Source organism: Hippocampus comes, unplaced genomic scaffold, assembly GCF_001891065.2.
Source record: "Hippocampus comes isolate QL1 unplaced genomic scaffold, H_comes_QL1_v1.1 scaffold156, whole genome shotgun sequence".
Taxonomy (NCBI): Eukaryota; Metazoa; Chordata; class Actinopteri; order Syngnathiformes; family Syngnathidae; genus Hippocampus; species Hippocampus comes.
This window is the reverse complement of record NW_017805744.1, coordinates 2,410,472-2,424,060: the sequence shown is the minus strand read 5'-3', so window position 1 is coordinate 2,424,060 and position 13,589 is coordinate 2,410,472. Positions and strand designations below refer to the sequence as shown.

The 13,589-nt window shown below is 40.5% G+C and overlaps 1 protein-coding gene across 4 annotated transcripts in view; it reads right to left on the bottom strand.

The window, feature by feature from the left end:
• The window catches only part of LOC109524410 (teneurin-3), a 223,870-nt gene extending 210,734 nt beyond the window's left edge, over positions 1-13,136 (bottom strand). For all 4 annotated transcript variants that reach the window (XM_019884281.1, XM_019884282.1, XM_019884283.1 and 1 more), the window contains exon 1: positions 12,450-13,136. The gene's annotated coding sequence lies outside the window, so the exon portion shown is untranslated. The remainder of the gene's footprint in view (positions 1-12,449) is intronic.
• Between the last annotated feature and the right edge of the window lie 453 nt (positions 13,137-13,589).

The window sequence follows — 13,589 nt, the reverse complement described above, 5'->3', positions numbered from 1 at the left end:
TATATACATACATATCTCCATTTTTTGTGAGGCTTGTACACATGAATGGCATTTAAGGTATTTTCATTGAGGAATACCAATAATTTGTTACTTTTCATTCAGTTCCAAATGTTCAATCGAGCATCGGGCTCATCTGAGGTCAAATGTTACTCCAAACATTTGAAATGCGGCCGGCGTCGCATCAAGACTGTGAGCAGATGCATTATATATATACATACATATCTCCATTTTTTGTGAGGCTTGTACACATGAATGGCATTTAAGGTATTTTCATTGAGGAATACCAATAATTTGTTACTTTTCATTCAGTTCCAAATGTTCAATCGAGCATCGGGCTCATCTGAGGTCAAATGTTACTCCAAACATTTGAAATGCGGCCGGCGTCGCATCAAGACTGTGAGCAGATGCATTTTCAATGGAGGATGGGGGAGGGAGATTGGGGGGGATCTCAAAGTGCTGACGCCGGGTGCAATTTGATTGCACCGCGTGCACACTGTAAACTGGAAGGGCGTGCAGCGGCAAAATGGGGCGGCGGCCGTCGGAGCGGGTGGGTGAGTACACGTTGGAACCAGCCTCTAGCACAATGGCAGCAGACAACGAGAGCGAACCAAAGCGGGGTGCAGGGGGTGAATGCTGCAATGGCGGTGCAACAATCGTCACAGATACCCGTAAATAAAACATCATTTGAAGAAATTTCTTCCCTCTACTTTATAGAGAATATTAGATCGGCTTTGTTTTATCTTAAGGCATCCCCCAAAAAATTAAAATACATCAAGTTACTGGAGGATTTTATTCATCGCTTGTCAGCGTTTTAACGAGAATTTAGGTCACCGCCGCGGATCGCCGTCAGCATACCAAGAGACTGCGGGCCTTATTAAAGAAACATCAATCTAAAAATTTAGCAACGTCGACGCTGGCTTTTTCGACATCCTTTGTCGGCTCAACCTCAAAATGAACACACACTCCCCTCCCGTGTTCCCATCACACAAGCACACCGGCAGTGCGGTGGACAAGCGTTAAAGACGACGCATCGCTCCCCACTGAGCTGTCCGGAGACCACAAAAGAACCGACTGGAGATGCCTGGCAGGTCCACACAGAAAACTATGGGGTTTGATGTGGCTTTGTGTGGGACAAGAGACTTGGGTCCAGATGTTTACAGTCACTTAAGGCCGTCCATGTTCACACCAATGCACGAGGTTTTTTAGAACCCAAGCACCAGGCAGTTCAAAGGCCCTCTTTATTCTGATGAATCGCCTTTTAGGGGTTCTCAACATACCTGAATTTTTTTTTTTTTTCCAAGTACAAACATTGTAGGGAAAGCCAACATGGTGAACAAAATACCCCTGCCCAAACTGACTTTAGTAGTTCTCCCTGGAAAGGACAAATTAAAAAAAGAAGCCCCTAGCACAAGTTTGACCAATGAATGGGAAATTGGTTTGACATGTCTACCATAAGTGAACATGATAAAGGGTAAATGACCCATGTTTGATGTTTAACAGGAAGTCAGACATTTTGATTCAAAGCAGTCATCTTGGGGTGAATTTCAGGGTTACTCCAACAAGGAAATTTGGTCGAATGAACCCAAATCGGAAGCAGATACACTGAAAAAAGATTTTGTTGAATGTACTCAATTCAATTTTGTCAAGTGGTTGCACAAAATAAAATGATGTGAATCCAGATACATTCTAAGTAGACCATACATCTACCTGAACAATACATCTAGCTCCAGGTGATTTTATTTTGTGATGTTACACAATAAAATTCAGTAAATTCAACACCATTTTTTACAATGTCGCTTAAAAACAACATCGTGCCAGACACTAGTTTTTATATATTCATAGAAAATTGGATGGACATATCAATCAAAACGAGACAGACAAATAAAAGTCTCAAGAACCAATACAGAAGTTGTTTTGAAAAACTCCAAAGAGGGAAATCACCCACATCAGCCCCAATTTGAAACAGGTTTCGCAAAACAAACAGCATGCCAATGCTAAACTCTGACAATTTATTATTATTTTTTTTTTTTGCATCTGATGTGGGCAGAAGATGGCATCAAAGTGTAAATCTCATTCATGTATTTTTGATCAGACAAAAAAATAATAATAAAAATAGCCGCCCAACATGAAATTCGCTGTAAATGCCTGGCATAACTAAACAAAGAAATAAGTGTCACAGAGCTATGCATTGAATGAAGCGGGAAAATGACTCCTTGAATTGAGGTGTCATCCAAAGCTTGTGCTTTGACAAAATTCCACAAAGAAGTGACCGCACAAGAATGTTTCCTCTTTTCCTCCATTCATTGCTCTTGCAAAATTCAGGGAAACGACATTCTTCTGGATTGTAATTTGCTATAATGGTCGAACAGTTGGAACTAATCATACACTTTGAAAATGTGTTTTAAATTGGAGATATTTTGGTTGGGATTTTTGTCCGTAAATTGAGGGGAAATCATTCCAAAAACACCCAGCACGCCTCATCTGTATGTTTGAGATGGCTTGGAATGGCATAATGGTGATAGAACCAAGCAGAGAGAGCACAATACACGCAGCGTATGTCCCCACTCCCATCTTTGCCACACTGGCTCTTGACCCAGAAAGTCCAGCAGAGCACGGCGAGCCATAAACGTTCATCTGCTGGTTAGCGGCCCGCGTCGTCCCGCGGCTAATCACGAAGCTCTCCACTCCATCACAAACAATAGTGTATGGGATCTATTTAATAGCGACTGCTCACACAATACATAAATCCAACACGATCATGCAGAACAGAACACACGAGGTGCCACCGTGCGGCGGCTGCTGCGGACGTTGCCTGGGCGACGCAACTTCCCCTGCTCCAATGAAAATGCTGAGACGTGTATAATGATGCCTCAGCTGCAATTTAGAAGCCTAATAGTCTTGGACTTAATCCTGCCAGCTTTCCATTGATTATAAATGTTGAGTCATTTGGGACCAGAGTGTTTGACAAACAGCAGACATTGTATCTACAAATGCCATTTTATTGCTTTTTATCTGACTTTGAATTAAATACCATAATGTCAGAGTACTTCATCTTCTATTGAGATTGTAAGTGGTTCCTATGAATCTCTATTAAATTGTTTCAGTGGGATGTGGTGCATAGGCATGGTTGGAAACTGCCTGACCAAAACACGAGGGAGAAAATAATTGCAACAGCTTTCAGCTCAGAAGTTTCTGTTGTGAAGGAAATGGAGGGCAAGCAATGGGCAACATGACTTTAAAATGGCTGCTTGAAACCAAGCTGGAAGACTGTGTATTTTAAGGAAATGCCTCTTGAGACTTTTTAGTGGGTCTACTCATGATCGACATTTGTACACTGAAACTTCTCTACAACAAAATCATGTTTGCAGCAAGAAATTTTTCACAACAGGGGACTTTTCACTGTAGCAAATTTTATCTCAGACATAAACACGAACACGCAAAAAAAGTTCCAATAGTGCATAAGTATGAGCATACACTTATTTGACACTTCATATAGCCAGCGTAGAAAGAAAAAGAGGGAAAGAAATTGAGAAATTTCCCATCAGCATTTACTTTCACTTACATCAATTTCTTGCATAATGTCTTATTTTGCTTCCTCCATCTTTCATTTTTATTACCTTTATCATGTCTTCAAGCGTTAAAGCTTTTCTTTTCTTAACGCCTTGGTATGCAAAGGTCCGTTTTGTCGCCATTTTAGCAATGCAACGTTCGTGTTCGTCTGAAAAAAATACTTCCTATACTACTGCGCATGTGCAAACCAGTGTGGTGGTTGCTGTTGCCGTTTCCAAACGAAGCAGTAGAGGTCGCTATGACATGCTGAGGCTGGATTAGACCAGGAGTGCCCAAACGTTTTTGACCAAAGATCTACTTTTCGATCAATCAACCTCCCGCGATCGACCTGTTACCGTGCACGCACGCATACGCACGCACGTACGTACGTACACACGCATGCCATGATGAGCAATAGCCTGACGCCAAGGCATGCGACACACTTCGGCAGCCTGTTAACAATCGTAGCTCACGCGTACCATTTTAAAATGCTTCTCTTGGCCCTGCAGATTCCCATTCTTTGCCAGTGCCATCGGTGAATTGTACATAAACTCTGAATGAGAATAATGATAACGATAAAAATAGCGCAACAACTCTGATCACAAGCTGCAACTGCAAACTGCTGAGCGCTAACAACTTCCGGTGACGCAGACACACGTCACCGTAGGTGAAAGATTACCTGCTTTATTTTATTTTATTTTTAAAATACTTTTTGTGAAAGTGAGACTGATAGAATTATTAGGGTACAGTGAGCATTAACACAAAAAATATATTACTAACATGCACAGAGATACAAATGCTACAAATACCCTTAAATGTCTGCTTCCAACCAAAATGGTCAACTTCATGTGTCTTTCCAGGCATGACTGCTTGGACCTTTGTGTGGTTCCACCAACGATGGACGGTTAAGACTAGATTTCGTGTTGATCAGTGAAACAAATTTTTCCAAAATGTGTTTTGTTGTTATTAGAATTTTTGTGGGATCAGGTGGATTTTGGAAGACAGTAGTCAAATTTCACTTTGATGCCCGACCCACACACAATGAGAAAATTGGAAATATGTCTCAATTTTGCATGTTCCATCTCTCTAGTACAGTGGTACCTCTACTTACGAATGTCTCTTCATACGAAATTTTCTAGTTAGGAAACAGGAAAATATTGCCTCTTGTTACGAAAGAAAATTTCAAGATACGAAAGGTAAAATACAATATGGCCTGTTAGTCGCAGCTCTGATTTTCCTGAACACAACATACTAATAGCTGTTCTGCTATTGGCTATTACCGAGCATCATCCTGGCATCCCATTGGCAAAGAGGGACTTCTACCGTATGTGTGTGGATAGATAGATAGATATGTGTCTATGCAGAGTCCTCATCATTCGCCCCTCGGACAAGGGGGTGTTCCGAGTTTTACGTAAATGCGAATCACCCAGAAAAAGTGTACACCAGTCGCTTGCTATGCTGATGTTTACCTTGGACATTTTTAAAGCATTGTTAAAAGCTGACAAAAGCGAACATCCTTGGATCAGTTCTTTACAAAACACCAGGCAAAAACCACTTCTGAGAGACAACATGAACTAAAGAAGCCAAAAAAAATGGAGAGGACGAAGTTAAATGACCATAATTTTTATTCTTTACTCTATTCTTTGTTTTTTACATTATGCACAACTCATTGTGGAATAATCTAATCGTAACATGCATTTGTTACATATTTTGATGCATGTTTATGCTTTAGGAAACATTTATGTCTGAATTTTGGGGAGGCTTGGAACGAATTAGGGCATTTACATGGAAAACACGTCTCGACTTACAAATTTTCTAGTGAAGAAATTTCTTCCAGAACCAATTAATTTTGTTAGTAGAGGTACCACTGTATATGTAATTCAAACTTTGTAAGTGTACAAATCTAGCACAATCTCCTCTATGAAGAGCCTCTAGAATTACCATACAATGTCGGCTTTGAACCAAATTGACAGACTTGTTGTGTGAAAGTGAATTAAAAAATGTGAGTTGCTGTTGAGTTATTAGTAATGTTCAGCTTCAAGTCAAAATAGCAGAATTCCTGTATCGTTTCATGCATGTTTCTTGTGACTTTTTGCCGTCTATTCATGATGGACATGCCAACCAAATGTCATGTTGCATGTCTAATATTGTGAATTATCCAATTTGTTTACCTTCCCCGTAATCCTAAATGTGCCACCGCTTGTTTTCCGATTTAAATTATTCATCAGGTCCTCGTGGGAGGAAATGCACAGTGTGAGGGAAGAAAAAAAAAATGTGCAAATCGCTAACGATAGCCACACAGGCCATGTATTAACAGTAGCGGATTAGCAGAGCTGCAATTACATTGGGTAAATACGACACAGATGCCGCGGTGCGTCCAACTAGTTTGTCAGTCGACGTTAACCTTGGTGCAATTGATGCTGCTGTTTGTCTGCCATCTCCAACTCATAAAAAAGGTCACGTCACCACCCTCAACACGTCCATCGACTTTACGCCATGCTCATTTTTACGCGGGTGAGACTGCTTGATTAGCTTCATACAATCTATCATGCCTCTGAGAGCAAGCTGGCGTGGGTCCCCCAGGGCCCGATTGTTATCCCACACAATATTTAATTTGCTACGTGCGGGGACAAGAGGAACACCAAGTGTTTCTGGTGCCTCTATTCTGTATGAACTGTGATTTTTCTAATGTGCTATCCTTCTAATATCCCATTGTGTCTACACAACATTGCGGAGCTTTGGCATTTCAGAATCATTCCCTCAAAATTGTCTTACTCCGTGTGAAACATGGGTGTGTTCAATACAAAAAAATAAAAGGAATTACAGTGGTGACTCGAGATATGAGTTTAGTTCAACTCAAAACATCTCAAATCAGCTTGTGTATTGAAATGAATGGAAATGCCATTAATCCGTTCCCGCGCCCCATGTTTTTTAAAAAAAAAAGAAAAATAGTGCTTTATAATACTGTAATTTTGTAAAATCATAATTAAAAGAGGTGGCATGGTGGTCGACTGGTTAGCACATTCGCCTCAAAGTGCAGAGGCGCAGGGTTCGATTCTGGCTCTCGGCTTCCTGTGTGGAGTTTGCATGTTCTCCCTGTGCCTGTGTGGGTTTTCTCCGGGTACTACAGTTTCATCCCACATTCCAAAAACATGAATGGCAGGTTAATGGGACACTCAAAATTGTCTCTAGGTTTGAGTGTGAACGTGAATGGTTGCTCATCTATATGTTCCCTGCGATTGGCTGGCAACCGGTTCAGGGCCTCCCCCGCCTACTGCCCGAAGACGGCTCCGACAGGCTCCAGCACACACACGACCCTCGTGAGGATAAGCGGATCAGCTAATGGATGGATGGATGGATAATTAATAGATTTTAGAGTTACACATTTTTTTTCTCTAATTCAATGGACATTGTGCTGCTCCTTCTGGTTTGAGCACTTTCAGCACCTGGGGCATGGATGATTTCCTGGCTCATTGTGGTTGGGAATCATGGTATTCAAGGGACATGTTTTCAGAGATATTTGAGGAAATACCATATTTTTCTGACAAATAAACCTAGCAAAGACAGTAAATTGTGTGTGTGTGTGTGTGTGTGTGTGTGTGTGTGTATGCAAATGATAGCACCTACGAACAAAGGTAACCACAGTCATGATCCATCTTTTTGCTGATGGGTAATAGAGGCTTGTATTTATTTATTTATTTTTGGAAGTCCGCGATTAATTGGGGCACCACATTTATCTGACAACCCCTCCTCCCCCCACCCCAAGGATAGTACACTTTAAATGAATTACACTGTTAGTTTTTGTTCAATATGTTCCACAAAACAGCTGTAAAGTTTACTCCATTGATCTTCATTTCACTTTTAAATATCAATCAGTGTCTGTAAAGTCATTGATTGTTGAAAGAGGATTTAAAAAATCTCACTATAAAACACTAAACTACAAAAGGTGAGGTTTTGAAAATTCAGCCCCCAGAGCAGATTTCACTTAGCAATACTAAATTGCGGGGGCGATGACGCAAGATCTTGGGTGGAAGGCAGTTTCTAAATGCCCACTACGCAGTGGCCAACTTTACAGTACTGTATATCGTGCACAAATGGAGATTTTCCTGCAGCTCCTTTTATGTGTACTTTGTGTCCTGCACAGACTCGAGAGAGTCCGTGCTTCTGTCAAGTACATCGTGCGCTGAATTTAAAGGGAGTGAGGGGAGCCGCTTCGATTTGCCAGGAAACAAGTCGGCTGTGTTCACGCCCACAATGATGCAAACACCCATTTCTAACTTCACCATCTACAAAAGAAAGAAAACTCCACCCAAGGGCACAAGATTGCAATTTGCGGGAGACTGGGCATGAAAATAGCGGCTATGAAGTCTTCCATCTTGGTTCATTTTAGGATCGTATCAGCCAATTCATGGGTCGTTCACGGACGAGCTCAACAACGAAATTTGGTTGGATTGCTACCAAAGTTAATCCATGTATACTGAAACAGATGTGAAAAATTTGAGATGTTGTCAATGCATGTAGGCGGAGGGAGGCAGCATTTTACGTCAAGTTTCACGACTCGCCGTAAAAGACATAACCAATAACTCTACAAGGTGGACATTTGAAAACTCAGCAACCGCAGCTAGGCCTGCCAAATTTCACTTGACAAAGTGAAATTTGGCAGGCCCAAACGTCTCCACAAGCCATGCCTAAAAAGACACAGAAGTGCATTTTGGTTTGAAGACACCATTTCAAGATCATTACGGCCAACTTCCAACTCATCCAAGAGATTTTATCCGATTGCTACCAAATTTGAACAACTCTTATGTTTACTAGACAGATGAGTGACGCTGAATTGTGAAACACGAGACTTTTCATTTTTGTATGTTGGGAAGTGCATGGCAGTGAGTTTGGATGACTGGTCTTTGAACATAAAACACAAGTAAGTGTGCTTCACAGTGTCAGTCAATTTGCGACATGAAATTTAGGAGGCATTTCCAAGTGAAACTTTAACCTTTATCCACATTTGCTTAACGGCATTCTGCTAAAGCTGTCAAAAACGATCTGAGTCGCACAAGGTCTACATCGGAGCCGACGGTAACACAAGCAGCATGGCAAATGTTCCAAATGTTCAATATGGGCCAATAAGTGTCAGCCCAACGCCTCGCAAAGCAAGACGGAGGGCCTTCTCGGCGAGTTTGGAGACATTTTCCACGCCGATGGCGAAAGGATGACAATATCCGTCAAGTTTAAACAATCAGTGCAGACACTTGCCCGACCGTAATCAAGGTAAATGACACCGGCGTGTGCCTCCCGCAGGGGGGGTTAACAAGCATCTCGCCAAGACATGAGTAAGAGGTCTCTTTTTTTTTTGTTTGTTTGTTTGTTTTTGGTCTCAGAGAAAAAAGAAAAAAAAAAAAAACGAGGCCGCCGTGACCTCCGCTGCAGGGCCACTTTGCGATGAAGGCTATAAATCAATGGGGTCCGTAACAGACGCACTTCTCTGACGAAATCGGATCAAGCGCTCGCGTAGCGAAGCACTTAAAGGACTTCTTCCTCAATCCTTCATGCTGGAGACTCAATAAAAGGAAAGAGGGGGTGGGAAATGTCCAGACTTGACTCTGTGGCAGTCGCAATCACATCTGGAATCGCTGCACTTGTACTCAAATGATATCAAAGTACTAAAGAGCAGCTGGGACCAGCCCGAGGAAGCCATTTTCTTTGGCAGAGGGGGCACAAGAGTAAAAGACCAGGCCAAAGTGTTGCATTTGGGCCTGGTTACCTTCTGCCTGTGATGCTTTATGAACAAACCCATGAAAAGAGAAAAAAAAAAAGTAAATCCTCCCAAATCAAAATCCACAGAATATGGAAGTCGAAGTAATACATTTCTGGGTAACACTGTGGCCGTCCTAAAACCTTTATAAAGTGTAAATATGAGACATGACATTAAGTGTCAATAAAAATGAAGTTTGACACTCTGTATTACTTGGGTTTCATTTTGGGGCATTTTTACCTGTAATACAATTCAAGGCGAAATTCATGAATACTCCCTTTGCTCCCTTAAAACTGCTGGGTTCAACATGGGACCGATCGTCAATTTGGGTCAATTTGAACCAACTCTGAGTTGTTTTGCACAAAGCAACCCAAAACAGCCCAGAAAGTTGGTCAAATAAAGAAGAGTAATGTAGTGCCATATTATAGCAGGTGGACTTTTTCATGTCAGTAGACAAAAAGTTGGTGTCTTTGGGGTGCAGAAGTCGTTGACACCTTGACACGGTTGGAGTGGGGTGAGAGGATTTTGTGTTTGGTCATGTGACCATGCTCCACATACACACAGTGTATGAACTGTTGCCTCCACAAATGAAAACACTTTGCCTTTACTTGCGTTTTCTGGCCATTCCGCTCTCATAAGAAGATGTTGCTGTTGTCAATAAAATGTGTAAATTGTGCTAGAATTCTTGAAATGTTTTAAAATGTGGGCAGGGGATGGGTGCACAGTATATCTCCTTCAAGATGTTAAAGAATAAAAAAGTTTACTGTCATGGAGAAGGTTAATTTTTGTCAGATTTATGCCTCATGCCCCTCAATGTTCAGCTATTTTAATTGTTTTACAAACGTAAAAACAAGGTGACCAGTCAATACTATAAAACAGTTGCCAACATTTGTTAAGAAAATGACGAGATGAGCAATGCCCCCACCTGCTCTTAACCAGAAGAAGAATTGTCATTTGTCACAGTAGCATTAGAGCATACATATTATCGTTATGAGACTAGCTTGGAAGTGGATCACACAAGTCATACACAACACATTCACTGGTTATACAATCCAAAATAAGTCTTTTTAAATTTTTATCCATCCATCCATTATCTGAACCGCTTATCCTCACGAGGGTCGCAGGCGTGCTGGAGCCTATCCTAGCTGTCTGAAATGGTTGTCGGCCAATTGCAGACGAACAACCCTTCATACTCACAATAACATTTAATTGTACTTAGAGATGTCAATGAAACGAAAAAATTGAAAAAAAATATTGTTTGAAAAGAAACACTTCTAGAAGACTACCAATGCATTTGTCTTATATTGAAATGTTTCATACAATTGAATTCTACTTAAACTAATGGACCAGATTGGAAAAAAAAACTAACAAAAAAAAAATGAAGCCACTTGAACGTTACACGCAGCTGGAACACTCAATTCAGTGATTCTTCATGCCCCACAAAAGGAAGCCCGCTGACTTACCACACTCTCAATCACAGCTGTAGGCGATTTAAAATAATAATTTGTATTGTAATATGTTTGCCTCCGACGGGGTTATGTCTTCATGTATTACGCAGGGACATTTTGAGACATTCCTCAGTGGAGAAAACACATGCCAGCAAAACCCAGGCATTAGCAGGAGGGGTGTAGCTCCCGGATTATTTGGCCTTGGCGGAGGTCCAGGGTGCACAGTAGCATCAAATCAAAGCAGACGAAGGACTGACTCACTGATATTTTTGCTCGTGATCATGCGCACACACACACACGCTATAACTAGAAACCATAAAATATGTATAATGGCAGGGCTGTAAAAAAAATTATTAGGCAAAAAAAGAAAGTGTGTCAAACATCTGATCAACAAATAAGTGACTAAGGTTTATTTACTACAAATAAAACAAAGAAGTATTCATATATATATATATATATATATATATACACACACACACACACACACACACACACACACATTTCTAAATAAATTGTCATTTTTTTTACTGCTGAAAAAGGAAAAAATGGGTATGTGAAAAATTAATTCAAATAATGTGCATTTAAAATAAGTGTAATTTTTAATTAAAAACTACGTTTATGATAAAAAGGATTAAAATGACCAAAAAAGTGAAAGTAAAAATAAATTGTTTGATAGAAATAAAACAATTTTTAAAAATCTAATAAAAAGTCCAAATATAACATCTAAATATATATTAATTTAAATAAAACTATAATTTGTCAAATTGATACAAACGGTCTTTATATATAAAATCCATCCACCAACCCATTTTCGAATCCGCTTAGTCGAGGGTCCCGGGCATGCCAGAGCCTATCCCAGCTGTCTTCGGGCAGTAGGAGGGGTACACCCTGAACTGGTTGCCAGCCAATCACAGGGCACACATCGCCGAACAACCATTTGCGCTCACAATCACACTCAGGGACAATTTAGAGTGTTCCATTAGCCTGCCATGCATGTTTTTGGAATGTGAGACGGAGTACGCAGAGAAAACCCACATGTGTATGGAAAGAACATGCAAACTCCACACAGGAAGGCGAGAGCCAGAATCGAACCCTTCACCTCTGCGCTGTGAGGTGGACATGCTAACTAGGTGACCACCATGCCGCCCTAGATATAAATAGAAAGTAAAAATATTCACTGAAAATAATTTGTTTTAATGATATTCAAAAATGGGGGAAAAAATGTAAAAAAAAATAAAATAACGTGAAGTAAAATAATCAATTAATCGGTAAAAAAGTTTAATTCGTAATTCGTATAATAAAAACACCTTTATTAATTTAAAGCAAAAATACATGAATTGAAAGGGGGTAAATAAATAGCTAAATACAGAAATAAAAACACGTAATTTCAAAAAGTGGAAAACTAAATCCACTAATTATTAAAAAGTGAACAAAAAAGTGATGTAAAACCCAAGAATGAAAGAAAGTAATACAAATCCCGCAAATGAACCATTTTAAGCGAAGCATTGGTGGGAAGGGCACCTTTAAGTGACGTCACAGTTAACAAACTGTATGTGCTTATACAACACGTGCACCTCTCGTACATGCGTTTAGTCTCACTCTCAAAGACTTTCCATTTTGTAGCATGATGGCAATGTGAACCGACAGCGCTGAGTAGACTTATTGTATGGAAAAATGGAGGACGATGAAACAGAACTGACCTGGTCGGTCAGGGAGGCGTGCGTACGCGTCAACTTCCAAACTTAGAGTGAGCGCACGGCGGCGGCAGCGGCGGCGTCCTCGCAAGCAGCCAAGTTCACCAGCGGAGCTCCATCCCGGAGGTGCTGGAAAGCAAGCGGGCACACGCGTGCGTGGAGATCGCAGCCGTAGATTGTGTAACTCTAAAATCTTCACGGTTAGTCCACAAAATAAATTTTAAAAAAATTTCAATAAAACGTTTGTAGTGCTTGAGTATCCTGGTTTCCCGGGTCAGGAAAGGATGGAGGAGAGGCTCCGTCTCGCACAGCTGCTTCCTCCCGGAGCCGACGAGGTCTCGCCAGCTGATCAAGTGCGCATCCCGCCGCTGCTGCGCCAATCAGAGACCGGAGAGGAAAGACAGAGGGTGGGAGGGGGGTGGAGCGGTGAGGAGGGTCCGAGTCTGATGATGATGGTGATGATGATGATGATGATGACGACTACGACGATGATGGGAGGGTGGTGGTGTGCGGCACAGCTGCGTTGAATTTACGAATAAGTGGCTTTGCACCCTGGAAGAGAAAGAAAGAAATTCAGACAGCACGCCAAATCAAGTTCAACAAGAAAAACAGATAAATAAAATGTTCGACAATGGGGACCAGTCTTGTCAAGTCGCCGTGGAAACATTCAGATAACAAGAGACCGCATCACGTAAAATCATGAAAACACCACGTAAAATGTATCTTGTATGAACCAAATAAAAGAAGAATAAAAGAAAAGTCGAGTGAAATAAGTTAAATCAACATCAAGTCTAATCATAAACAGCAAGTAAAATGACGAACATCCAGTCAATTAACAATATTAAATAAGAATAACAAATCAACTGAAACAAAAATGTACTATAATGTAAGAAAAAAGAAAGCAATATCATTTAAAAAACAAAGTTAAAAAAAAGTTAAATCCTTGAAATAAAATCACAAAAATAAGAAGAACAAAGTAAAAACAAGTATAATAATACAAAAGAAGAAAGAGAAAAAACAAATCAAGTGGCATGGTGGGAAACCAAGTAAAATGTAAAAAAAATTAAGACAAATTAAAAAGTTATTAATCAACCCATTAAGTAAAATCCTTAGCATGAATGAGTAGTGATTATAAATACTGTAGGT